General features: G+C 46.6%; 1 protein-coding gene across 3 annotated transcripts in view; it reads right to left on the reverse strand.

Annotated features, from left to right (window-relative positions):
* The window catches only part of TPST1 (tyrosylprotein sulfotransferase 1), a 542,880-nt gene that overhangs the window by 510,445 nt on the left and 7,107 nt on the right, over nucleotides 1-25,328 (reverse strand). Inside the window, exon 1 of one of the 3 annotated variants that reach the window (XM_069614864.1) lies at nucleotides 2,894-3,044. The exons of 1 other annotated variant lie outside the window; for it this stretch is intronic. The gene's annotated coding sequence lies outside the window, so the exon portion shown is untranslated. Of the gene's footprint in view, nucleotides 1-2,322; nucleotides 2,594-2,893; nucleotides 3,045-25,328 lie in introns of those variants that run through there. One more of the 3 variants, XM_069614865.1, reaches the window with a different exon arrangement.

Genomic DNA, 25,328 nt, shown 5'->3' on the forward strand with positions numbered 1-25,328 from the left:
AACAACATTACATTTCAAGGCCCTAGGATGCAGGGTTTTCAAGATATTTGCACCCCAATGAACTGCACCACACCAGGGTGAGGCGACAGGTGGGGGGAGAGAGCACAGAAGGTCCCAGTATGCAGCAGCACAGCAAGTCTCTCTCGCATCCTCGCACTGCACAACGCCAGGGTGAGGCGACAAGTGGGGAAAGACACAGCAAGTCTCTCTCGCATCCCGAACTGCACCATGCCAGGGTGAAGCGACAGGTGGGGAGAGAGCACAGAAGGTCCCAGTATGCAGCAGCACAGCAAGTCTCTCTCGCATCCCCGAACTGCACCACGCCAGGTGAGTTGACAGGTGGGGAGGGAACACACAAGGTCCCAGTATGCAGCAGCACAGCAAGGCTCTCTCGCATCCCCGAACTGCAACACGCCAGGGTGAGGCGACAGGTGGGGAGAGATCACAGAAGGTCCCAGTATGGAGCATCACAGCAAGTCTCTCTCGAATCCCCGAACTGCACTACGCCAGGGTGAGGCGGCAGGTGGGGAGAGAGCACAGAAGATCCCAGTATGCAGCAGCACACTAAGTCTTTCTCGCATTCCCGAACTGCACCACGCCAGGGTGAGGCGACAGGTTGGGGGAGAGCACAGAAGGTCCCAGTATGCAGCAGCACAGCAAGTCTCTCTCGCATCCCCGAACTGCACCACGCCAGGGTGAGGCGACAGGTGGGGAGAGAGCACAGAAGACCCCAGTATGCAGCAGCACAGCAAGTCTCTCTCGCATCCCCGAACTGCACCACGCCAGGGTGATGCGACAGGTTGGGGGAGAGCACAGAAGGTCCCAGTATGCAGCAGCACAGCAAGTCTCTCTCGCATCCCCGAACTGCACCACGCCAGGGTGAGGCGACAGGTGGGGGGGAGAGCACAGAAGGTCCCAGTATGCAGCAGCACAGCAAGTCTCTCTCGCATCCCCGAACTGCACCACGCCAGGGTGAGGCGATAGGTGGGGAGAGAGCCCAGAAGGTTCCAGTATGCAGCAGCACAGCAAGTCTCTCTCGCATCCCCGAACTGCAGCACGCCAGGGTGAGGCGACAGGTGGGGAGAGAGCACAGATGGTCCCAGTATGCAGCAGCACACCAAGTCTCTCTCGCATCCCCGAACTGCACCACGCCAGGGTGAGGCGACAGGTTGGGGGAGAGCACAGAAGGTCCCAGTATGCAGCAGCACAGCAAGTCTCTCTCGCATCCCCGAACTGCACCACGCCAGTGTGAGGCGACAGGTCGGGAGAGAGCACAGAAGGTCCCAGTATGCAGCAGCACAGCAAGTCTCTCTCGCATCCCCGAACTGCACCACGCCAGTGTGAGGCGACAGGTGGGGAGAGAGCACAGACGGTCCCAGTATGCAGCAGTACAGCAAGTCTCTCTCGCATCCCCGACTGCACCACGCCAGGGAGAGGCGACAGGTGGGGAGAGAGCACAGAAGGGCCCAGTATGCAGCAGCACACCAAGTCTCTCTCGCCTCCCCCAACGTCTGCTCTGGGGTATGTCAGCCAGCCACATGCGCCGATTCTCAGTGCAGTTCACTTCAGGGTGCAAAGCACATCAAGCGTTGAGCGAATCGGAACAGCGACCTACAGGATCATTGATTTCCAACAGTTGATGAGAGTGTTATCATGTCCGTCTACTGAACCCGTTTGGAGAACTGATACTTTTGCAGGTAAATTATGAATTACCAACCAGTCTCTCGCTATTTGCAGGTGCATTGGACAGACAGGGCTAGCCGTGAATGAGTACATCTTCAACAACTAATGTTGAGACGCAAGAACTGGAGTCTTAACAGGAATTACAAGAGGGGAAACCGAGAAAATCGACATATTGTCACTTATGGTTAATTGTCACTTTAATCATTTGCTGCATGAGTTATGTATAGTTTATATGATGCCCCATTATGTCAACTGTATAATCTGGTCACATTGCTGTTTCACATATGTACCCTGCTGGATGGATATTTGATGGAGCATTATTAGAATACGTTTTTAGGGTTGAAAATGTGTGGGTTTTTTTAAATTCTATTTCCCTTTGTTTTTCGTCCGTTTCGTAAATACTGCTGTACATGTATAGTTGTTACATTAAGTTTGCTAGATTTTATGGTACATTTCTTTTGTTTGTACTGTACTTTGATGGCGATACAATAAAACTATTTGAACTAGAAATAGACATACTGTAACGTTTACTACTAAAATGCACAATTGTTTCACCCGGGACTGTGCCCACCCAACGCCTGTTGCACCCGCCAGCCCCACATCCACACCCAGGGCCCTCTTTGCCAGACTGCCCCTTACCTTGTCGGCACGGAGGGAGGATGAGCCCAGAGGCTACGTTGTCTGGTTCATGTGACCTCGCCGAAATGGCTGTGTATGAAGCCAGAACCCCGCTACAAGCAAAGGTGGCGGAGGAGAAGGAAGCGGTGCGTGCGTTCGAAAGAGCCGGGGCACAGACGCACAGCAGGGGAAGGCAACGTGGGTAAAGCTGGAGACAGCGCAGGCTGTATGATACAAGGGTAGGTGGAGAAATGAGCTCCAGTTACGTTTTAGGATTCGATGTTACAGCACTGAGAAGAAAAACAACAAAAAAAGACCGCCTTTTAAAAGTCATCCAAGCCGACGCACGTCACATAAATATGTAGCTCGGATCCGCCAGCGTATCCGCGGTTAGTGATAAATGACCCCTCCTCGGCGAGTTCACGGCGGGGGCTGGAAAGAATGCGCTGCCTGCAGCCTCCGGGTGACAGCCACCCGGCGTCCGCGGGGAGGGGGCGAGGAAAGTACAGCACTGCCTGGAGGCACTGCGCAGCCCGGGTGCCCAGATCAGTGACAGACAGATCCTACCGTGGAGGACGGTATAGACCCTCACCTGGCAGCCCTCAGTGACAGCTTGGGGGTCTCTGGAACAGGCCAGCCATTCCCTGAGTGTAGCGGGCGCCCCTGGTAGCTCTCGTTGAATGCCCTGCCCAGGGCGCTCGCATTCCCTTGCCGGGGCACGCTTCAGCTATCAGTGCTGGAAATGGAAAACATTTGATGGGGGATCGCACAAGGGGTGGGGGCGGGGCCGAGGAGGCAGGGCTTAGAGGGGGCGGAGATGGCCGTTGACCGCCCGATCAAAGGAAATGTCCAAAATAATAGTTTGAAACGGCGCAATTTCTTTCATGCTCCTTCTTTCCCAAACTATATATCCATTCCACTTTAACTGGGGCACCCAGTCCAAAAGACGACGGTCTGAGGATGAAAGAATACACAGAGCCACTGGGGGCATTTGACTTGGCCACTAATTGGCTGCAGACCCCATTTTCATTTCCAATTCACAGACAACTCCAGTATTTAGGTCAATTGAGGTTTTACATTTTGAACAAAAAACAGAAATGTGGCATATAATTACGTGCGAGCATCTCTTGGATATGTTGTAAAAAAGTTCGTTTATGGGAAGTGGATGAAAATAACTTCTTCCGTTTCTATTCAACGAAGCCATACGTGTTTGACAGTAAACACCCGTCCACTACCTTCATGTTTAAAATGCCTCTATGTTGCTCCTGTCAGACTTACTGCAGGTACAGTTCAGTGTAAATGGAGTAGATGGAACAGATGGACTGGATGGAACGGATGGAGTGGATGGAACAGATGGACTGGATGGAACGGATGGAGTGGGTGGAACACATGGGAGTGGAAGGAACTGATGAAACGGATGGAGTGCATGAAATGGACAGTGCATGGAATGATCGAATACATGTAATGGATGGGACGGATGGAATGCATGGGACAGTAGGAGTGCATGGGACGGATCGAGTGCATGGGACGGATCGAGTGCACGAGCCAGACCGGGTGCACGAGCCGAACCGAGTGCACGAGATGGACCAAGTGCATGGGACGAATGGAGTGCGTGGGACAAATGGAGTGCGTGGAACGGATGAAGTGGGTGGAACGGATGAAGAGGGTGGAACGGATGAAGTGGGTGGAACGGATGAAGTGGGTGGAACAGATGAAGTGGATGGAACATATGAAGTAGGTGGAACGGATGAAGTCTAGGGATCAAATGGAATGCTCAGATCAGATGGAGTGGTTGGTCCGGACTGAGTGGATGGCTCAAATGGAAAGCATGTAGCGGACAGAACGCATGGCGCGGATGGAATGCATGGGGCAGATCGAGTGCGTGGAACGGATGGAGTACGTATGACGGATGGAGTGCGCGGGACGGATGGAGTGTGTGGGACCGATATATCACATCACCACGCCTACTCTCTCCTATACACCACCACTCAACTAGAAAACAGCGACATTCAGTATAGCTGTTCTCATACTAACCTCTGCCACATACTCCACATCATCCTATTAAATACAACTGGCTCAGCACACCCGCTAGCCTATGCGTCTCCTCAGGCCTAACGCAGCCAGAAATCAGGCTCGATATCAACTCACGAGAATGAACACATATTCCTGACCTTTCAACCACAGCACCTACTGCTAAGAAGCAGCTAACATGCAAGTGCCACACCAGCTGTACACATATCCGGTGCACCCACACAGTTTATGACTCTCTCTCTCTCTCTCTCTCTCTCCTGACCTGAACTACGGTTCCCGAGGGCGTTCAACCTACCAGCACCTTGAGATCATACCAATGATACATAAGGCGCTATACAAATGCAAAGTAACATAACATAACATAAATGAAAAAAAAATCGATTTTAAAAAATCAGTGTTTTAAGCCTCATTATTTAGCAATTCGATTTTTTCAGGTGATAACCCCAGTGATGACTTGTGACTTTAGCTTTTCTTCTTTTCAAACCAGGTGAAAGTCACAATGTTTGATCCAGGCGTACAGTGTCATGACAAACCCATTCATTGACTCTGAAGCATTTACCATTTGAAATGTAAGTCATTTGTTTCTATGAAATAAACATCCAGTATAATTGAAGGCCGCGTGTCCTGCTGTGTACAGGTAGGGGGCGGAGCCAGAAGAGCGCTCATGGCGGCAATGTGCTTCTCAATCCCCCTACTCCATGCCGTCACTGGCGTTTTCTTTTTTTTTCTTCCAGCGCAGAGCATGGATTTTGGGCGGCTGACACTGGCCGGATCCCGAGATCTAGCTACACATCTGGTGCTGGATCTCAGATCCGGTGACTATCCTTACCTACGCAGCGTGTGCAGCACTTCATTAAAAAGACATGCCCGGTGAGTACCTGAGAGCAGGGAGAGCTCAGACTCTCTCTGCTGAGACAGGCATGCACCAAAAGGTCTCACTTACAGCCAGGATTAGACTGGGGCATAAAAGTGGGCAACAGTCGCAAATGCATTTATTTATTTATTTTGCAATGTATATAGCGCACCCAGCCTGAAGGCATCTAGGCCCTGTTCTTGTCAGTAAATGATGGTGAAGTTACAGGTTCTATAATGGCGTATACAAGATTAGAGTTACAAGGTTACATGGTTGCAGAGGTGAGAGACATCAAATACAGTAGTTGTTTGGTTGCTTATGTACAGTGGTGCCAAGGATGACGTATGCATAGTTACAAGTTCCATGATGGCGTGTACCTAGCTGTAAGGATTTGCAAATTACTAGGTTGCAAGGTGAAAGATATCAAGAACAGTAGTTCTTTAGTTACTTATGTAAGGTGGTGCTCAGGAGATTGTGACTTAAGTACAGAGTACATTTGTGCAGTTATTTTTGTAGTTCCTGTGTAAAAAGCCACATGTTAAGGTGTTTTCGGAAGGTCCAGTAAGAGGTTTCCGACCTTAGCGCTACTGGTAAGTGGATCCATAGTTTGGCCGCTACCACTGGGAAGCTACTGCCACCAGCATTCACTTCTATTGTGACAAATTGTTTGAGTAGTACCCACAGAGGAGTTTTTGGGGTAAAATGTGTTGCAAATTGTGCATTTTAAAGGATATTTGGTCAATAACACTGGTCAAAACTACTACCTGCACAGTGAGGATACGCATCAAACTAGCCCATGTTGGCCAAAAAATGGGCCCGCCTTTAACCAACAAAACTGGCCCATACCAGAATATTGGCTCTGCAATTGGGACATTGCCCTATTGCCCTATAGGCCAGTCCAAGCCTGCTTACAGCCCTCAAAGAAGTGAAGGGGGGCCCTCAGCGGACAGAGCGCAGCGCTCAACCTCACCTGGAAGCAGGGAGAGCTCAGACACTCTGTGCTGCGACAGAGGTGTACCGGGTCTCACAGACAGCCCTCCAAGAAGGGAAAAATGGCGGGAGGGGACCTCAGCTGACAGAGCGCAACACTGCGCCTCACCTGGGAGCAGGGAGAGCTCAGACTTGCCTGCTGAGGAAGGCATGTACCACGTCTCACGTCTGCTGAGGAAGGCATGTACCACGTCTCACTGACAGCCTTCAAAGAAGTGAAGGAGGAGACCCTCAGCTGGTAGCAGTTATGGACATGGAAAAAAGGTACTAGTGGTACTCTGGCTGCATCCAAAAAGGAGGGAGTGGGATAGTGGCGGGGGGAGCAGCGGGACCAGCATCACAAACTTTGGCTGAACAGTGAAGCACCACTCTTCATATTTGACCACATACCCATGTCATCATAAACATTCATCCTGACCTGACTATCAAAATCTTATGTTCAGCTTGCCCAACCCCCACGAAAGGCCTGGACAATGAACCAAAGAGCTAGCCCACACCTTTAGCATTTGCTCATGAAACACGAGAGGTCACTACCATGTTCTCGACTCAGGAGAGTCTCAAGGGAAATTGGGGCTACACGATTTGGTAATTTTGCAAGAAACTTTCCTTACCAAACAGGTGTCAATGGACGGCTATTCAATCTGCCAACAAATGGCTGTAAGTGGAAAAACAGGACGCCCGAAGGGTGGGCTACTGATTGGATGTAGAAACAAACATATCATTGAACTCAAAGTGGTAGACAACCTATTCTATGGTGTCTTGGCAGCCTCAGTTACGTTTAGAGACAAAAAGTCTCCAGCACTAAATCTTAATGTTTATTGTAACTATGCAGAACATGCCCAATCCTTAATAATTGACCATATGGACGAGAGCTTAATGAGATTGAATGAGAGATGGTCAGAAAGCCTCATTCTATTTGCAGTCGACTTTAATAGGAACTGCCTATCCCCCCTAAAATATGGCCAGTTCGTGCATAGCCTTAAAGACAAATCGTCTCTGGACCCTAAAGGGAAAAAATGGTGGGATTTCCTGGAAGGATGGAATTTGAGTCTGTTGGGGAGGGGGTGACTGAGCAAGGGATGCTTAATTGGAATACTTGGAGTAATGGAACTAAGGCTTCCATTATTGATTTTATTTTCATATCTGAAGAATGGGAATCTAAGAGTACTGATTTTGAAGAAAAATGTGGTTTACTTAGCGATCATGCAATACTCTCAATAGCTCTACTGCTTGACCTAAAGATGGGTACATCAATGAAGATGAGTAAAGTTACGACCTCTGGGAAGCAGAATAATTTGGGCCCAGAAAGATATCCTCGATGTCAATGAAAGACTCAAGATTAATCTTTTTACGTCCCAGGGAGTGTTTAATAGTCACATATGCTTGGTGCAAAATCTGCCGGGACTTTTTGAGAATCTCTCATGCCCCAGTAAATTTAGGCAGCAGAACAGTAGGCCAACTGCAACCCTGTTTTGTCCATTAAATAAAGAGGGAGAATTCAGACGAAATTTAAGAAGATCTATTCGTGAGACTGAGCTGGGTTTTCGTCTCAATACTAAAATGAGACGATTTAGACAGGCCTATAAGTACAACCTGAGGTCTATCCAAGCAGCGATATACCAGAGGGAAGGGGAGGGGATGCTTACCTGCTTAGTCGCGAAAAGTGATGTAAACTATTGGAAACTGGTGAAGCAGTGTAAAAACTGTCAAAATACAGTTCAGACAACCCTATTATGGAACAGGCTTGGTCTTCCCATTTTTCACATCTATATAACCTTCCGTTGGAGGCCCTAAAGAACGGGGCTAGTTAAGATAATGAAGATTGGTCCCTGTCATTCTCTGCGGAAGTGATTGAAGCTATGACCCACAGTATAAGTAAATCCAGGGCCCTGGGAACCAATGGACTCAGCAAAAAGGTAATTGGTATTGTTTGGTATTGTTTATTTATAAACGCCTATACACAGGCAGTGTTTCAAAGCGCTCAAGGAGGGTGGGAACATGGGAAAAAAACAACAGTCGCTCAGAGCCCTTGAAATTCTGAGACGATAACAGTCTGCACAGGCAGTGTAAGTGAAAAAGATACATTTAACAGGTGAGATACAGTAAAGAGGCCTGATGGCGATTTTTCAGTTTTTATCAATTACACATTAAGGGTTGAAGATAGGGGAGAACAGACAGACGATCCTCAGGCAGAGATGCATTCAGATCGTGCAAGTGCAAGACAGTCAAGGATGGGGGGGTCCAAGTGCACCCAGTCGTTAGAGGCTGGGATAAGTGCAGACAGAGAAGCTATCTTGGATTTATTCAGAAGTGCAGTGAGGGGGTTGGGGTGCAGGGCCCTGAGGAAAGTGCAAAGAGGACTGGCGGGGTTGCCAGGGACCTAATTGAATGAAGGAAGCTCCCGAATTATGGGCAAACATTTTATATAACCACTTTCAGTCAATCATAGAAACGAAAAGCACACCTGAATCCTGTAAGGAAGTGCACATAGTCCCTATTTACAAGTGTTACACTTCAGGCTTCCCCGCGGGCCCCCTTGCAGAATACGACTTCTTTACAAGCTCCTCTATGGACCAGATACAGGCTACCATGGCATCTGTACAAACTTCGACGGACTCTGGGTCACCTGACACGTCTTGTACGTGGAAGACGTACGGCAAGCCATGCCCCTCTTACGACTATAAAACCACCGTCTTCCAAGGGGCTCGTTGCTGCTAATTAGCGTTACAAGCTACACGCGGTTTCGTCCGTTTCTTCTTCGTGTCTTCCTACACGATTCCTCATCTGAACTCCTGGTTTTGACCTTTGCCTGACTTCTGGATTGCCTCGCCTCCTCCTTGATTCCTGTCATGCTCGTCTGGTTGTTTGACTTGGAACGTTACTGGATTCGGCTCCCTTCTGTCTCTTGCGGTACTTCCTTCCTGGTTGCCGCTCTGCACTCAGACCCAAATTGCTGTCTACTATTCCAGACAATTTCTACAGCTACTCGGTATACTTGTGTGTTCAGGTACATACAATTGGATATCTCCATGTCTGCTATTGTTTACATCCACGACTTGTTTGGATATTTGTCTTCTGTTGGATTCTGGGACATTGAGTGACTCTCCTGTGGAATTCCCCTTAAGTGCAGATAAACGCTTTCCTGAAACTGCACCAACCCAGCACTAGTGCGACCCTCGTGCCGTCCGGGGCTACTTCCCTATACTAACATCCCTGTTTGTTATTTTCTCCTATCGTTGTCTTCTGTTTCCTGGAATTCATTTCCTCAATATATCCTTATTCAGGTCAGTTGTTATCAATTCTATATCTATAGTTGGGACCGATATTGAATTAGACCATTTCCACTCATTTTGTGTTATTCCTTGTAGATCATCCCGGGGAAGCTCCACTCCAATATCTATCTAGGTAGTTGCCCATTTAATTCCACTGTTTTAATCACTTGTATTAACCTCAACACTGTCTAATATCTTTGTATTCCTTTGCAGCATTGGTATTGGCGGTGTGTGTTCTCTCCGCTCTTTTATTCAATTGACACCTCTGTCTGTCCCAACTGAAACAGCAGAGAGGTACATTGTGGAAAAGAGCCCCTCTTTGAGGAAGCCTGAGTCTTGTACTCAGGGGAGCTGGGATGGAAGGCTGAATATCGATTCTTGTACCACCATCATCTCCAAGGTCACTTCTTTGCATCTTCGGCCTATTTCGGAGTGGTGAGTAACAACAAGCAAGGAGACCAGAAGGCCCCAGAAAACTATAGGCCAGTGGCCCTGATGGATTCTGACTCCAAAATATTTGGAGGACTACTACTTTACTCATTAGAAGAATGTGCCAAACTAAACAAAATCTTGAAACCCAATCAAGTGGGCTTCAGCACAGATGTAGGGACTAATTTGGCTGGTTGGGTGATCAACCACGTCCAACGCCCGGCATGGGTGGGATCATGTACGGGGTGCACGTGGTATCAGTGGACTGCTCCCTCGCGTTCGATCGTGTAAATAGGGATACTTTATGGCACAAAATTGAAGGATGGCGCTGCCAAAGGGATTGTTGGCACTACTAATCCCCTTGCACAGAAACCCATGCATCAAGGCTAGACCAAATCAGGAAGGAATGCTCTCAAACAGGATAAACACTAATAATGGTCTACTGAAGGTTGCACACTTGCACCGTTTATTTTAACGCATATATGGCGGATTTGGGAGAATGGTTGGCAAAAGTATCTTTCATTGCCCATAAAGTTCTGGGTACAAATATTTCCTGGATAACGTACGCAGATGATTTCATCCTTATGGATTGTACCTGGGTGGGTATTCAGAGAATGCTGAAGGCCTTTTATGCTTACTGTAATGAAAATGAGTTGATCCTAAATTCAAAGAAAACACAATAAATGATTTTCTCAGCAGGGAAGCATAGAAAGAAGAAATCGATCTGGCTAGGCGAGGAACAAGTTTTGTAAGTGAATAACAAAGTACTTAGGTTTTGATATCCACAATACCCCAAGTAAGAAAGCAATCATGGAAGGATTGCATCTATAGGCATCCAAAGCAGTAGCACAGATGAAAAATGTCAACCGCAAATATGGCAAATTCGCTCTAATCCCGCTCTTGAAATATACGTAGCAAAGATTATACCTATGCTGACCTACAGAGCTGAAATCCATCATAGCCTACTGATGGAAGACTTTTGCCATCTTGAGGGCCTAATTTGGAACAAGGTCCTAAGACTTCCTCAGTCTATTCCGATTAGTTTAATTAGGCATGAACTGGGTCTACTCTCCTTAGAAGCCTTGTTAGGGAGAATTCTCTGTTTAGGATGAATTTCCTAACCTAGTGAGTCCCCCAGCAGCTTTGCTGGATTTCTGGAGTTTGTTTTTTTCTCCTGCCAAGAGTGAGGCTCTTTTTCTCCCACTCTTGGACATGATTTATGGTGTTCCTTTGACTGTTAATGTGTTTTATGGGCTATGGGGTCCTTTACTCCACAGGGTCTCATGTGTTTTTACTATGTGTGTTACACAGCACCCTCCGTGCAGTGACACAGGGGTGTCCTAGTGACACCCCACCATATACTCCATACCCTGGGACTGACTACTGTCTCCCAGGGCATGTAAAGTCACCATTGGCTTTACTAGTCCCAAATTATGAACAGAAACCAGTACAAACCATCATATTGTGGACGTACTGGTCGGGCAATTCGATTGCCCGGGGTCTGTTAGTCGAGGGGGCACGTCTCCGTCCCCCCTGATCGAGTTTTGGCTGGTGGCAGTGGATACTACTTTTTATATTCGACCACGAATATATCCCTATGGGATTTTCCCATTGTTCGAGGCTACCAACTTTAATTATTTAATTCTCATAGCCTCGAACATACCGCCGGTTTATTTATTTAAGATTAATTCGCTGGTTGGTATTTTTTGCCAGGACTCGATTCTAAAATGGCGTTTGTGTTCTCTTCTGTGACTCCAACCCAAGTCGAGCCCTTTGTTCCACTTTTGGTGGGATTCTCCACAGAAGCCTCCAAAAGTGGTGCCACTCTGTCTGGGTACCACAGGGGATGTGGGAGGGGGTTTAGGCACCCTGGACTGAGTTACCTTGGTAACTCAAGTCGCACTCTTGTGTGATTGGCCCAAGTGGTGAGCCGGCCGGCTCACCACTTAGCATGTTTGATTGACATCTAGGCTGAGTGAATGGGGGTGTGCTGCATAAAAGCAGGGCTTTGGGGACTGGAACTTCAGTAGTCGCCACAGGACCTGAGAATCCGACGAGGGAGAAGCTGAGCCAACCTGCTACGACGACACCACCGGTGGAGCTCTGCGGAACCGACTCACCACTTCCCGATGACAGAGAAGATCTCCCTGCTGGAGAGTCTTCTTCCCCTGACTGGTGGGCACAACCAGTTTAGCTTCTTTTCCTCGCATCCCAGGACGTCTTGTGGTCGAATTGCCCATGCCAAGCACCCCAGCAACCGGATAGCCACTTACCACTGGACCGCGAACAAAAGGACCGCTCCTTTTAACTGAGAACTCCGCGGCTGGTTTCTTCCCTGGCAGTGCAACGGGCTCCTGTCTTCCTCCCCGATGAGACCCTCTCTTCCCCCGGACAAAGCACCGACTTGCATCCGCTGCCAGGAACAACTGCCCCCGCTGGATTATTCTCACCACTTTAAGGTACTGTGTCTGCCAGGCCTCCCTTTCTAAAGATTGCTACAAGGTAATAATAATCCCTTAACCTTCTGGACTGGGCTAGCCGCCTTGACCATCTAACTGGTCCCTTTCTTTTGGTCCAACTCTTTCTGAACCTTTTCGAGACTTTTGTGCACTTTTTAACTGTGTGACCGTGGACACATTTCGTTCTGATCCTCTTAAAGTGGATCCGGTTTCTGAACTCTAACTTCACGGTTTGACTCTGCCTTCCTCTCTTGCTGTGTTTTTGTGAAAGTGTTGGGATCTGTTTCAATTTATACTCTGCCTTTCTTTCCCTTTTAAAACGAATTATTAGAGTGTCATCTGCGTTAAGCGCTCACCGCTGTCTGAAAATAAGTGGGGCTTTACTTAAGACTTGTCTAATATTCTTTTAAGGGAGTGTATATCTTTTAGTGACCGTGTTTTTGAACTGCTTAATATTAGTGCCTGTGTGTTTTATTAGATGTGGTTTTAAATAAATAATTATATCTCTTTTACACCAAGCTCTGGTCAGTGTTTGCTTGTTCCACTGTGTTCTTTTGACCTATTGTGAATACTTTGTATACTGCCTAACTCTTCTTGAGGGAAGTCCGACCGCTCAGCCACAGCTACCAAGTGAATCTGTGTGGTACAGACTGCTACCAAGTAGGTTTACTGCCAAACACCTGTAGTCTTAAATCTTTTGCAGTGGTCCCAGAGGGAACTGCACAGGTTTCTGCCTAACAAGCCTACCTAGTGTGGAAGAGACTTCTGCTCAGTTGTACGTTTATTTCTGCCCCAGAACACACTTTGTATGCAGAATTTAGAGAGGAGGAGGGAGAACTAAAAACAGCATTCTAGCCTGGGCCAAACACACATTGGATGAATGGGGGCTGGAAGGAAATCTAATAAACCACTCCCCTAGAACATATAAACATACGTTGTGGCAGGCAGATTGGTGCAGAACTTGTGACTCTATAGGGAAATATAAGATTAACCAGAATAACATCTGAGTTCTCAAAAATTGGGAACCTGCGCTCAATACATATGCAAATTCCCGTCTTGGCGCTACATACTAATGAGGTTTAGATTCAATATACTCCCGACAAGGGCAAATGGGGCAAAATGGAAAAAAATAAAGGAGATCAAACAGTAGATTCTGAACCACTCCAAATGAAACATTACAGCATCTACTCCTGCAATGTGAAGCGCTTAAAGCCCAACGCTCAATATGTTTTAAGAAATACATAGACTGTTATGAAAGGAACACTGGTTTGAGAGTGTGGAATATTTGCTGGTCCAGAATTCCTTACCACTTAAGTAAATGTCTGTTTCAATTGTTTATGCTAACTCGGCTGACGGAACAGAAAAGAAATGATAGGAATATCTACTAAAAGTGATTTAATGGTAATTTTATTATATTTAACTTGTGATTTTAAGTGATGAATCACTTTTTGCTCTGTAAAGATTGTAAAAACAGCATATATTTATGTATTGAATTTAATTTTATTTGCAAATTTCTTATTGTGAATTAATGAATTAATGCATTTGGGTAAAGTTTTAATTGTTTTTAAAGCTAAAACCACAATAAAAGAAAGAAATTTAAAATTGGTGGTGTCATCACGGCTATATAAGGGGGACTGCACTAGGAGAAAGAACATGGCTGCTGAAATGTACCATCGAAGAGCGCTGATGAAACTTAACATCTGACAGCTGCAAGGAAACACAAGAGGAGATTGCTGAGAGTGCATCTGGGTGGAGCTGTCTATTTCTAGGAAGATCTAAGAGCTGACTGGGTCGTATGGTGGAGAGCAGGAGGCCATCCTTGAGAGTGGAGTAACTAGACCCCTGCCCGATCTTTCCAGAGAGTCTTGGCATGCAGCTGGTTATCCTGAACTTTGAACAGAGGCTTTCTATGTAAGTAGAACTCAGCCTGGGGAAACCAAAAGAAGGGGGAATCTGCTTGCCTTAAAGCCTTTCCCTTCATAGTGGGCAGAGGGGGTGAGGGGGCGGGGGGTCAAAACTGTGTAACTCCATAGCTTACTTAACCAAAAGATTAATTTAATTTCCCATTTGGTGGAACACTACAGTGGGATTTTTGTTAAAATTAGAAATTAACAAAGCTCACTTCCCAGTGTGTGCTGAAAAACTATAGCCTATCATTTAAGTGGGTAATCCCTTTGTCCTGTTAACCCCAACTTCTTTAAGGAAGAGGGGTGTCTTTGTTCTTAAATCAGTCCAATCTTTGTGTCCAGCTTCCCCTAACACAGGTCTTCCAGTGGAGACGGGGTCTGAAATCCAAAATTCCTCAAATCATTCAAATTTTTCTGTCCGACTTTCCCAACACAGACCAAAGTAGGAAGGGTGTGAAAAACAAACCGCTGAATCACCCTGTTTTTCGTTTATTACGTTTGATTATACGCCCAAACCCGGGGGTATCATGGCAAAGGTTACAAGGCTACAGTAAAGCTTTCTGGTTACCAGGCTTGTTTATTTTAACACCAAAAGTGTGGGTGAAATCATAATTGCCATATGTATTAGCACCAATCTGGAAACCCTACTGCTAGCCTTTTAAGCCTGCAGGAAAATCAATATTGCACAGCACTACATTTATAATTGTTTTGGTTATCGATCAGTTTAATTATTTCTTGAAGGAAAATTTGTAGAAAGTAAAGAATTGTGATTTGTGTTTTTTTCTTAACTAATGTGTTGTGCTTTTTTTCTTAACTTATTAGTATCATTAATTTGTGTAACAAGAAGTTAATGGTGAGCCACAATGAAGCTGGCGTGTGTAATTGTGCGATTTCTATTACTTTTAATTTAAATAAATACAAATGTATTACCTGTACACCAGCCTGGCTGTTGGCTCATTGGTCGCTTAGGGGGAGGGGGGGGAGGGTGGGAATCCAACGAGCATGATATGCATCTGAAGTAGGGCTGAATAAAATAATCCATTAAACAGTTTGTTGCGTGAGACCTTGAGTGGGGAGGGAAGGATCTCCCCGCGTTGAGGGTGGTCGCTCAATAAACCGTTACACTGGATAGGAAATCTTATAAAATCCAGGTTCCCAAGCTAACAATGTGAAACATTCCAGGAGATGCAGTGGATAACCATGTTGAAGGCAGACGAAAGTTCAAGGAGGACAAACATTGAAAGACAGCCATCCTCGGTAATGGCCGGGATATTGCCCATGATGTTAACCAGGATGGGATCAGTGCCATGTTTGAGCTCAGAGCCTGAAAGGTTGGAGTGCAGGAGCATGCTGTTTTCAACGTGGAATTGTAGCTGGTTAGTAACAGCTTGTTCGAGGATTTGGGAAATCCTTTTCAGGAAGGCAAAAGAGCAGTAATTGAAAAGAATTTGAGGGTCAAGTATAGGCTTCTTGAGAGGGGGGACATGAAAGATTGGTTGAAGTCTGCTTTGTCACCTGTTCTTGTATCTTTCTGTTGTAATATTTGATTGCTCCTCTAGTCGTGTTTTCTGTTGATTGCTATTACTGATCTGTGTAATCTTGCACCACATTGCTGGTTACCAGGTTTGTATATCCCGCTATTGTTTTCTATAGGTTATGTCATTGTTATGTCACCAGCTTTTATTTTATTTTGGATTTTATGAGTGCCATGGTCCTGACTTGTGTTTTTATGTTTTGTCAGACATCATTTGTCTATTGTTAACGCAATCCAACTTTCCCTTTGTTCCTTTTTCTTATGTTTGTTTCTGCAATCAGTGTTATAGCTCCTGCTTTTTGTCTTCAGTTGGTCATCGTCACTGCCCTTCCCATCGTCTTCATTTGGGTCAGTTGTCATTATGACCACTAACCTACCGCATGTTATTTTTTGTCAGTTCTAATTATCACAGCTCTCAATCTAGCCTTCTTGTAAATAGGGTCATGGGTCTCATGAAAGTTTACAAAAAAGGCACGCGACTGAACTATATCCGTAATCCTGGTGCTTACATTTACCCTGTATGAAGGCTCACAGGTAAGGAGCAGGAAGTGGGGCACAATGGTGCTCTGGGGGCGAGGAGAAGCCAGCCATTTTGTGATGCGACTCCTTTGGGAAGTACATGAGGGAGGGATCCCCCAAAGGCTACCTCCCCTCCCCAATGTGGTCTGTACATCAGTTGTCATAGAAGCTAGAGATTCAGACATAGCATTGAGGGAGGACATCAGTGACTGACGCAGACAAGAGAGGGTGCACCCCAAGACACTACAGAACAGTGACCGTGATCGGGAGCAGCACGCTGCTCACAAGCTGCAGAGAGGACCAGCCGTCGGCAGGCTAACTCATGCCAGAGTGTTCACATGCAATGTAGGTCCCGGGCAGGAGGGGAAATGGGGGGGAAAAGCATTGTGCACACATGTGGTGCATTCATGGAACAAGAGACATCAGGGAGGCCGAAGGGAGACTCCTGCAGTCTCACAGGCATCATGTCAGGAATGTCAGACTTTAAGATGGTGGCCACCCGCTTTACACCTTAAGTTCCCAATCATGAGCTAATTATCGAATATAATCAAGAGGGGAAGTTACAACACCTGACTAAAGGGGCCGGGTGCGGGGGATGAGGAAGTACACATGGTCGGGATGTGTCACGCACAGAGGCGTAGCTGGGAGTGCTATAGCCCCGGGTCTTTTGGGCATAGCCGCATATAGAAGTTCAGGGGCTACAACCAAAAGGCTAGCTAGCCCTGAGTCACGACAGTCCCGACATTAGTGTGGCCTAGATCTTTTCCGGACTTAGCAACACCCCTGGTTGCACAGAGAGGCAAGCGTAACAATTCCACACCTCATTAGGACCCAGAGATCAGTCTACCATGGGAGAAATTGTAGCCATTTGGTGAGGAAGCTCAAAAGAAGAGTTGGAGAGCAAATGCATGAGAGAGATTGAGATAAAGAAAGGGGAGTCATTTGGCAAACAGAACAGCTCAGTCTTTTGAGCACATTTCAAAGAGCCTCCTGGGAGCTAAAGCCCACAGCCTGTCTAGGGCCAGAACACCAGAGGCCGGAGAAGCCGAGTGCAGAGCCCGCAGGGGGCTATGCGCCTAGGCCTGACTGAGGCAAGGGAGCCAAAGGAGTAAAGGGCTGATGATTGTAAGCCCCTGGGGGACATAATCTAGGCTCAGCCAAATGACTAGAGGGGAGCATAACCCGGACCTGTCGTGGGCTTAAGCCTAGTAGGTTGACACTTGGTGTATGGGTGAGAATTACTTCTGTCGGAAATGCACCCGGGTGGGGGCATGGCGGGGGCTGGGGGGGAATACCACTGGTAGACCGTTTTGAGTATTATCCGAGGCAAGGAAGAATCATAAATAAGAGTCAGACTACCACATAGGACACATCTATGAAGCCCGACTAGGAAGTTCCAGGGTTAGTCCCAAGACTGTTTTATTAGGATAGCAAAGTGGATCCTTTTTATTGTTTCATCCTTATCCTAGACCTTTGTCCAACCCATACCATGTGTAAGAAATAAAGATGGCGGACCTTACTCCCCGTCCCACCCAGGGACGTCATTTCACCAAAATGCCAGGGGTAGCGGAAGTGACATCACATGACCGTTGACCTCTGATGACATCACAGGAAGTGATGTAATTCGACTCCACCCTGAAGTGACATCACAGGAAGCAATGGAACACACTCTTTCACCCCTTGACAAAACAGGGCGTGGCAACACATTGCATTGTTCCTAAGTACACTACGATAAATATGGTTACGATATCACTGGAATGTGATATAGATGTCATACAAGAATAAATCACCATATGTATCGTTAATATCAGTGTGTTTAGGCCCATATTACCAAATTAAATTGCAAGCAGACGTCCAAGGCCAAATGATAATGATGTGTTATACATACAATATCACCCAACCTGTGCTGGTACTCATTTATAGACCTCAGAAGGGTGAAAGGCTGAGTTGGCTTTGCCAGCATTAGAACCTGCAACCTGCAGATCACACACACATCACAGCAACGAGCGCTCAATCCACTGAGCTATCTTACCAGCTATAGCTATCCTACCGGTTATAGTAAAATGAGCAATTACATGTCTGAATGTTCTCAAAGTCAGAGAGTAAATTACACTCTGTAGTGGATACCAATAAACTGGTAACTGTGATTATGACCAGCAGGCCAGTTCATCTACACGTCTGGTGCAAAGTTGGCCTCATGTCAAGCCTGCGTGGATCTACTTTTCAGGCTTCACAGGTTGGCAAAATACATACCATTGGGTGGGCTCATAACTGTGTATTAAAGAATTTAGAGTAGCACAGGGAGAGCAGCGCAATCACACAGCATCACATACTCAGGGCACTCGTTATGCAAACAAACATCCTGAACAGCATACCAGAGAGATAGGAAACATACAAATATTACAAAAAAACATGAATTGTGGCACAATGAAATCAAGGGCCACTTGGTGTGCTATTGTCAAACATTTCTACATGGTACACAAGCTTTTAAGCACAAGGATTTTGTCAAGTCACAGAGGACACCGAGATGGAATGTCTTGTGATGATTGTAACACAGACAACGGCAGAAAAGAAATACTATAACTGCAACTTGCGAAAAGCAAAATACATATAGTTTTTGTTTGCATTGTGGATTTGAGGTGTTTAAGAACAGACAAAATCAGACAAAATCAGTGACTCAGAAGTGTGCCTTAAATAAACCTTTAATGAGTCTAGCAATTATTGTATAGAATTCCAGAAAGATTATTTGTGATTCCTACTCTTTCTTGTTTAGGGCCACTGCTCAAAGTGCTGCACACTTGTGGAACCCCCTGTTTTTTTTAAGAGGCCTGATCAAGAAAGCCAGCCACTCCAGAAACAAAGAGCCACATGGTGCTGGCCACAGCCCAGTAGTTTCCATTTAAAAAAAAAAAGAAAACAAAATATTTTCTTTTTTTCTTATTTTTTTAGGGGTAGGAAGGGAGAACTGGGGGGTCACAGTTGCGACCCCTGGCAAACCCCAAATGACGTCCCTGTTCCCACCTCCACCCCTAACATCTGACAGACAAAAACTGTGTTGCCAAGAAAGAACTTATAAAAACAGGCACATCACACACTGTATAAATTGCAATAAAAAAGACATTGTTGGGGGAAAAAATATTTTTTTCTCCCTCTATACAGCACACTCGCCACATATTCTAGGATTGAAGTTTGCTTATCTAATCATACCAGTCCTAGAATATGTTGGAAAGCTGTTTGGTTGGAGAAAGAAACATTGTTGACACTAACAAATACAAACGTGTGTAGTGTGGATCAGGGCTCTTGCTACTTCTGGAAAAGATCCTGGGCTACGCTAATGTCGGGACTGGGGTTTAGCTGGCCTTTTGGTTGTATCCCCTGAGCTTCTATCCCGGCTACAAACTAAAGATCTGGGACTATAGCCCCCCCAGACCCTCCTAGTGATGCTTCTGGCGTGGGTGTTCCTCATCCCCATGCCACTCTACTATTCGCATTGAACTGAAACTCTATGTCAGGTCTACATATTAGCCCCAATATCCAATGCCTTAATTGCATAGAACAATCTGTAAACCTTGTGTCGCAGCTATGTTTTGAAAGCCACGCCCATCATGGAAAAGCATGGAGCTGCTTTGCCATGTCCTCAAATCACCTGTGAATTTGCCTCGATGGAATTGTACAGTGTTGCACGCCGCCTTTCAGCAGCCTCATGGAGCCTGGGGTGAAGAACAGTGCAAGACAGGCGGGAACCGCCTAGAAGTAATAGGTCTGACACAAAGAGCAGTGCCTGGAGGTGGCATTCTGTTGGTGAAAGGAATGTAATCACACCATGAGACACGTGATGAAGAAGCCCTTGGGAGGGTCTTAGGCCTCTGGTAAATTAGGAGAAGCAATGCATGCTGGGGTTAGTAGTTACTTCTTTATCAAAGGCTGAGGAGGAGGACCATCCCAGTAGAATGGGAAATCCTTGGAATCGAGACTACGGACCACTCTTTTGGTGATTTAACAGAAGATGGGAGTCTGGGATATTTTAGGATTTTTTATTTGATTTTTTTGTTTATTTATAGTGGGTATATCCACTAGGCAGGAACCAGGAAGAAACTGCATCTAGGCGCAGGTGTTATCAGTGTAGCGGGCAAAAAGGTAAGTGCATAAGTTCGGAGAATAATTATTGAAAGAGGTATGTTTTGAGCTTCTTCCTGAATACAGGCAGGGCCTTGATTTTCCAGAGATCGATAGGCAATGAGTTCCAAGCACGGGGGACATAGATGGGAAAACATGATTTTTATGGTTTGATTGGGCCATATTGTGGCATCTGTGTGTGCGAATCACAGAATAATCAACCATCTTTATCGCTAAACTAGACCCAGATTTATTCGAAACCTGCCCAATATATTTCTCCACCTATAGGGGGTAGTGGATAGCTCTACCCATAGCATAGATGCCAACATGTTGGATCCCCTGGGAGCAGGCACGTCATTTGGGGGGCGATTCCCTTGTGACCTCTATAATTATTTTACAACCTCTGGGCTGGGCAGGGTCAGATTGGTGCTTTCGGAGGCAGGCCGCAGTGCGCAGACAGCGTGTTACTGTGTAATGTTACTGACACTCTTCGCGTGCGTGCCTACCTGCGGTGGGCCGGAGGCCCGCACGGCCGCGGGACGGCATTGTGCATTGTATTACATTTGTTTTGTTTCCCTTTGCCAATTGCCACCAGTCACGCTCACTCTCTGTGAGCTCAGGCCACATAGAGCCGCCCGGTGCCGCAGGCAAAGAACCTCCGGACTGGAGTGGCCGGGTTGGCCCGTAAAACAGAGTGCCTTCCTTGCAACTAAGTTGCTTCCGCCCACGCCGCGGTAGCAGGACGGCATCGGCGGGCGTTTCGGAATCGGATGATCAACTGTTTGCTCTGCAGGGCGAGAGGTTGGGCTGGCTGGGGCAGCATTCATCAAAGCAAGGTGACACTCATTGTTACCTTGCTTTGATTAGCATGCATGCATGATGTGTGCATCATAAATTATGATGCATGCATCAGGCAGCATGCATGCAATTATGGTTATGCAAACAACAAAGGAGGGACCGGGGCGATGGTCTGGACGGTGCTCAGGGCCGCTCCTGCTCCGCTTACACAGAGAGACGAGAGTCACGAGACAGTGTGTTTGTTCCAAGAAGTGTCGGTGTGAGAACTCGCACCTGGCTTAGGCCCTGGGGCAGCAGGGCAGGCTGTTGGAGGAGCCTGAAGCTAGGATGCCTGCAGGGCTGTCCTGGGCAAGCGGCACGCAAATTAAAGTTGCTTTCAACTTTGCAGGAAGCAAGCAACAAATTTGTTGCACGCCCGTTTGCAAAGTTGAAAGCAACTATTATTGTCAATGGAAATGTGCAAGACTCTGTGCCGCCACCAACCCTCACTGCCTGCCCCCTACTGACTATATTTTGCTTGGTCCCGGCAGCCTCTCGCTGACCCTGCTGACTGTGCAGAGCTGAAGCGTGTCCTGACATAAACAGACTCACAGTGGAGAAGAGGACTGGGCTGCAGCTTGCAGAGCTTCAGCCACGCACGCAGACAGAAAGGAGGACCACTGCCAGGAGTCCAGAACCAGGGCCGCAGCCGGGCGAGTCAAGGTCGAGGAGGATGCCGCTGACAGGCAGTCCACCAGCACCCCACACAGGCGCGGTCCACAGGCTGCCTGCCTACTACTGCTGGCAGTGGAGACAGAGAGATGCAGACGGCCGTGAGAGCTGAGAGAAGGTAAAGAGATGCGCCGCCCTGATACTAGCATTAATAGATCCTTCTTGCTTTGAATGACTGTGCAGCTGGCAGAGGAGGGTGCTCCCCGTGACAGGTCTGCTCTGTCAAAGTGCAACCAAATTATTTGTGACGTTAACCACTGGCAACATCGTTCACACTGTGCAGTGCTCCATGGACCAGCCCCTCCGCCCCTTCAGTCACCACCAGCTTGCCACAAATCATTAAGCTTATAAAGTAAATACAATTGAGAAAATGATGAATGTTTCAGCCCTATTTGCGAGTGCTGCCTCTTCTCCCGCAACTTACCCGTCTGTCCATTATCACAAAGGGAATTATCCATCCAGTACAACGTAGGGCTGCAAAAACCAGAATGCACCTCACACAATGAAATCCCCACATGGCTGGAGACAACCTGAGACATATGCTTACATTCCAACCAGAGTTTGAATACACATTTGGTATTTTTCAAAGACTGCGGGCGTGCATGTTCTTAGAACAGTAAGGCACACACCGGGCCTTCACGTGTTTCTCTCCTCCCACCTCCTGCAGATGCAGGAACCCGGAACTGGAGGAGTGGGACAGGCACTTCAAGGCTCCGCCACAGCCCCCTCTAAGGCTGCCAGTGTTTCCAAAGAATATAGGTGCATTCTGAGCCCACCCTCTTCCCCTAGTATCTATGCCTTTGGTGCAAAAAGACTTTGTGCACTCTTCGGGAGTGAGAAAGAATAGGGGCAGTTTCCATGAGAAAAACGGGTCAATCTAGCACTACAATTATCAGGTTGACTAATGCAGAAAGACATATCCCTGCTGCTTCTAAGCACTCTAATAATAAGTGTTATGTTAATAAGAAATGTTACCCACATAGCTAACACATTACCAAATGATGTGGTATGCACATTTAAGGGCAGATAGCTGGTAAGATAGCTCAGTGGATAAAGTGCTCACTGCTGGGCTACTTTGCTGCATGCTGCTTTGCCTCTTTTTTTCGTTAGGTGCATGTTGCATTAGTTTAAGTGTAGTTAACTTGTGCACCATGACCATGCATTGCCATTTTCTTCTATGCCAGGTTTCTGCATCCTGTGCCACAGGACTGGGAGCAGTATGGCCGGAGCACACCAACACCAAGCAGGAGCAGCTTCTATTGCCTTGTCCGGAACCTCGAGATGACCGTAACTGCAGGCAAGCCAAGGTAAGAGTATATACTTACATTCCCAGTAATTTGGTAATATGGGCCTATACACACACTGATATTAACACTGCATATGGTGATTCATTCTTGTATGACATGTATATCATATTACAGTGATATAACCATGTTTCTTAGTCTACTGAGAAACAGTGCTATGTGATGCCACGTCCTATGTTGTCAAGGGACAAAAGGTTGTGTGCCATCACTCCCTGGGATGTCACGGGGGGTGTGATCACATGACATCACTTCCTGTGATGTCACTCTTGGGGGCGTGCCATTGTGATGTCACTTCCGCTACCCCTGGCATTTTGGTGAAATGACGTCCCTGCCTGGGAGGGAGATTGTATAACAGGAAGTGGGAGAATGGAATTTTCCCATTGAACTGCATTGAGGTTCGGCATATTTTATGTATGAGAAAGCCAAAAATAGCAACATTTTTGACTGAAAAATCAGGAGTCTCCTGCCTAAATCAGGAGGGTTGGCATTAATGCTATAGTGCATGAGGAGGAGCTGCATGACGCTCGAACATGGGGTCAATACTCCTCTGATCTTCATCATTCCAAGGTCGCAAATTCAGTACCAGAAATGTGGGTAATAATTATGGTAATTAGTAAAAGGTGGTACCAAGAGCTCTGAAACTGAAGCTTTTGATATATGGCATTATATGAAACATCAAATATTATTATTTAGTTAAAAGGGGGGTTACTTTTTTTGTTTTTTACAATTATTGATGACCATTTCATAGAACAACTCCATGGAAGGGTCATGTAACAAATTCGAACCAGTGAAAGGCAGATTGACCAATCACAATCCACCTTTCCCGGGTGCTAATGAGCATTCCCTGCCCATGGTAAAAAAAAGAATTTAAACAGAAGTGGACACCACCATTAAAATAGAGAAGGGACTAGGTCCCTTTTCGGATGACGACGGCCATTATGTAACCTGTTTTCCATGGCCATTTTTTGTATTTTTTTCCATTCCAATGGGAGATGGGCTCACGCAGAGCTCATCCCGCCTCAGAAGGGTAAAGAAAATGAAAACTATTCACACCCCGGTAAATCCCAGGGTGCAAATAGCTTTCACGCCCCGCGCCAGGATTCAACCTTCCGGATCCGAGCTGAGGCCCTCGTATTCGCTCGGCCCTGCAGAGGTCAGGATGGCATGAAAAGTGCATGAAAATCAAAAGAAAAGATTTGCATGAGCTGAAATGTATTAACTCAAATGTCCACGATGGTGAACGATAATTCTGGAAAGCGTATGGCCAGACCAGAGGATGCTTTGCATTGAATGAACAAAACCGCTGACAGCGAACTTGGAGTGTGATACATTAGTTTTTATAAAATTGTATACTTCTTTCTATGTATCCCGGAGGCTTAAAATGAATGTGATCACAATCTAGTGAAACAGGGAAATGAATGGTATTTGTAAATAAATCGGGCTCATTACTTTAAAACCACTGAGTTGTCAAAACACAAACACATTTTAATTAGCAGAATTTTTCGATTAGCCAAACAAATACAGTGTGCCCTGATACCAAAGACCTTCTGGGTTGGCCTATGATAATCTGATATGGTGATTTGCCCAGGATCACACGGTTTCCATTAAATTGGGAACAGCGGATTGAACCCGAAAGATCTGCTGGTTTGAAATTCTGTGTCTCCTTCTTCAACCGTTAACGAAAACATAAGTGGCCCGAGCAAGCCTGTTCAATGCCAGCCCAACCACTCAGAAATAGTGTGTAACCCGAGTACACGGGCACCATTGGGTTAGGCTATGTCTGTTAATGTTGGGGTGATGCTAAGTCTGGAAAAGATCTGGGGCTACGCTAATGTCAAGATTGTAAGGACTCGGAGCTAGCTAGCCTTTTGGTTGTAGCCCCTGGGATTCTATCGGGCGCTACAACCAAAAGACCCCGAGCTATAGCCCCCAGTGCCCCCGCCCCCCCTCTCCTCCCCTTAGCGACGGCTCTGGTCCTGTACTTTGCACATTTTGGGCTTGGGCGTTTGTCTGCTTTTGCAGTCATCGTTTTGCTGCAGCTCCCGAACGAGAAAAGAAGGAAAGAGTCCAGCTACCACGTCCCATACAAAGAAAAAAGTGTGTA

The sequence above is a fragment of the Ambystoma mexicanum genome, chromosome 9, assembly GCF_040938575.1.
Source record: "Ambystoma mexicanum isolate Mex_15411 chromosome 9, UKY_AmexF1_1, whole genome shotgun sequence".
Taxonomy (NCBI): Eukaryota; Metazoa; Chordata; class Amphibia; order Caudata; family Ambystomatidae; genus Ambystoma; species Ambystoma mexicanum.